We start from the raw sequence: 3,503 nt of genomic DNA, 5'->3' as shown, positions 1-3,503 counted from the left end.
GCGTAAACATGGCTCATTCTGCGTGTCAGCCTCGACAGCCGGCACACAGCGCCGCGACCACACAGGCCGGCGTAGGCAGGGCCCCATCGTTTAATTGGATCCAGGTACGCCACGCGGACAGGTGAGCGGGTCCTTGATCATGCGCAGCGCGCCATCGACGCAGACAGAGATCGAGGGCTTCAAAGCTGTTGCCGAGAGCTCCTGCACCACCGTGCCCGCAGCACCTGCCTCGCTCGGCGCGTCCAAACGCCCGGGGAGTGTTCGGAGGGAGTACGTGGCGCCAGTATTAATGGACCAACGTGGAAGTGACAGGAAGAGACTGCGAGGATACCAGAAGGGGCGAATTTATACCAGCTCTAACTTCACTTTTCTTCTGTATTATCGTCCTTCCACCGCTAATCCCTACATCGGCGTAAAACTGATTTCACAAGACTCATATTTAGGGTGTCTGTGTTAGGCAGACCTATAACAACACAAAATGTGATAACTTGGGTCGTAACTGAGATATTTATAGGAGGTTTGCTTCTGCAAGTATGGTAAGTCAATTTTTTTTCGTTTTCTCGTGGTAGTTGGTACCGACTGCCCATGCACGTAACTGCTTTGTTCACGGAAACGTCCATCAATAGCCTTGTGGGCTTCATAGCAAAAACTGTTCTGTGTGCTTTCTCCCGGGGAGCTTAAGTCCTTATAATGCTTCAACGTCGCCTTTATCGTGAGTGTGGACTGCATCCAACTGACGATGTGCCCAGTTACGTAACAATCAAAAAATGGGAGAAGCGGCTTCACTAAACTGGGAGTTTGCTTTTGATGTCTGGCCGCAATGCCAAGCATCCAGTTCCAAGGTCTACTGCTGGATTAATGCCTACATCCCTCAGTAGGAGCCCTCGTATGTTTAAATGGTTCAAATTGCTCTGAGCACTATGGGACTTAAATTCTGATGTCAGCAGTCCCCTATAACTTAGAACTACTTAAACCAAACGAACCTAAGGACATCACAAACTGTAAGTGGGCTATTTAGGATTTTATGTTGGTAACACCACCCCTTGGTCTAGGGGTAGCGTCTTTGATTCATAATCAAAACGTCTTCGGTTCCCGGTTCCATCCCCGCCACTGCCTAAATTTTTATAAATAATCAGCATTGGCGGCCAAAGACTTCCGGAATAAGAAGTCAGCATCATTCTGCCAACGGCCCTGTCAAAGAGGGCGGAGGAGCGGATAGAGGTTCAGGGCACTCTCTTGTCCTAAGGGTGGGAAATTGCCCCTAAAGGCGGAAGAATCAGCAATGATCAACGACATGAGGATGCTGAAGGCAATGGAAACCACTGCATTAAAGACACGTAACGAGTACCCACAGGACATGTGGCCTGTAGTTGAAGAAGTGTCATTATGGTGTCTCCATTGGCAAAAGATTCCGGAATAGCCCCCCATTCGGATCTCCGGGAGGGGACTGCAAAGCGGGAGGTTACCATGCAAAAAGATTGAATAATCAACGAAAGGATAACCTTCTACGAGTCGGGGCGTGGAATGTCAGAAGCTTGAACGTGGTAGGGAAACTAGAAAATCTGAAAAGGGAAATGCAAAGGCTCAATCTAGATATAGTAGGGGTCAGTGAAGTGAAGTGGAAGGAAGACAAGGATTTCTGGTCAGATGAGTATCGGGTAATATCAACAGCAGCAGAAAATGGTATAACAGGTGTAGGATTCGTTATGAATAGGAAGGTAGGGCAGAGGGTGTGTTACTGTGAACAGTTCAGTGACCAGGTTGTTCTAATCAGAATCGACAGCAGACCAACACCGACAACGATAGTTCAGGTATACATGCCGACGTCGTAAGCTGAAGATGAACAGATAGAGAAAGTGTATGAGGATATTGAAAGGGTAATGCAGTATGTAAAGGGGGATGAAAATCTAATAGTCATGGGCGACTGGAATGCAGTTGTAGGGGAAGGAGTAGAAGAAAAGGTTACAGGAGAAAATGGGCTTGGGGCAAGGAATGAAAGAGGAGAAAGACTAATTGAGTTCTGTAACAAGTTTCAGCTAGTAATAGCGAATACCATGTTCAAGGATCACAAGAGGAATAGGTATACTTGGAAAAGGCCGGGAGATACGGGAAGATTTCAATTAGATTACATAATGGTCAGACAGAGATTCCGAAATCAGATACTGGATTGTAAGGCGTACCCAGGAGCAGACATACACTCAGATCACAATATAGTAGTGATGAAGAGTAGGCTGAAGTTCAAGACATTAGTCAGGAAGAATCAATACGCTAAGAAGTGGAATTCGGAAGATCTAAGGAATGACGAGATACGTTTGAAGTTCTATAGCGCTATAGATACAGCAATAAGGAATAGCGCAAAAGGCAACATAGTTGAAGAGGAATGGACGTCTCTAAAAAGAGCCATCACAGAAGTTGGGAAGGAAACATAGGTACAAAGAAGGCAGCTGCGAAGAAACCATGGGTAACAGAAGAAATATTTCAGTTGATTGATGAAAGGAGGAAGTACAAACATGTTCCGGGAAAATCAGGAATACAGAAATACAAGTCGCTGAGGAAGGAAATAAATAGGAAGTGCAGGGAAGCTAAGACGAAATGGCTGCAGGAAAAATGTGAAGACATCGAAAAAGATATGATTGTCGGAAGGACAGACTCAGCATACAGGAAAGTCAAAACAACCTTTGGTGACATTAAAAGCAACGGTGGTAACATTAAGAGTGCAACGGGAATTCCACTGTTAAATGCAGAGGAGAGAGCAGATAGGTGGAAAGAATACATTGAAAGCCTCTATGAGGGTGAAGATTTGTCTGATGTGATAGAAGAAGAAACAGGAGTCGATTTATAAGAGATAGGGGATCCAGTTTTAGAGTCGGAATTTAAAAGAGCTTTGGAGGACTTACGGTCAAATAAGGCAGAAGGGATAGATAACATTCCATCTGAATTTCTAAAATTATTAGGGGAAGTGGCAACAAAACGACTATTCATGTCGGTGTGTAGAATATATGAGTCTGGCGACATACCATCTGACTTTCGTAAAAGCATCATCCACAGAATTCCGAAGACGGCAAGAGCCGACAAGTGCGAGAATTATCGCATAGTCAGCTTGACAGCTCACGCATCGAAGCTGCTTACAAGAATAATATACAGAAGAATGGAAAAGAAAATTGAGAATGCGCTAGGTGACGATCAGTTTGGCTTTAGGAAAAGTAAAGGCACAAGAGAGGCAATTCTGACGTTACGGCTAATAATGGAAGCAAGGCTCAAGAAAAATCAAGACATCTTCATAGGATTTGTCGACCTGGAAAAAGCGTTCGACAATATAAAATGGTGCAAGCTGTTCAAGATTCTGAAAAAAGTAGGGGTAAGCTATAGGGAGAGACGGGTCATATACAATATGTACAACAACCAAGAGGGAATAATAAGAGTGGACGATCAAGAACGAAGTGCTCGTATTAAGAAGGGAGTAAGACAAGGCTGTAGCCTTTCGCCCCTACTCTTCAATCTGT

The sequence above is a fragment of the Schistocerca gregaria genome, chromosome 7 (assembly GCF_023897955.1).
Source record: "Schistocerca gregaria isolate iqSchGreg1 chromosome 7, iqSchGreg1.2, whole genome shotgun sequence".
Classification (NCBI taxonomy): Eukaryota; Metazoa; Arthropoda; class Insecta; order Orthoptera; family Acrididae; genus Schistocerca; species Schistocerca gregaria.
Note: the sequence above shows the minus strand (reverse complement) of the source record.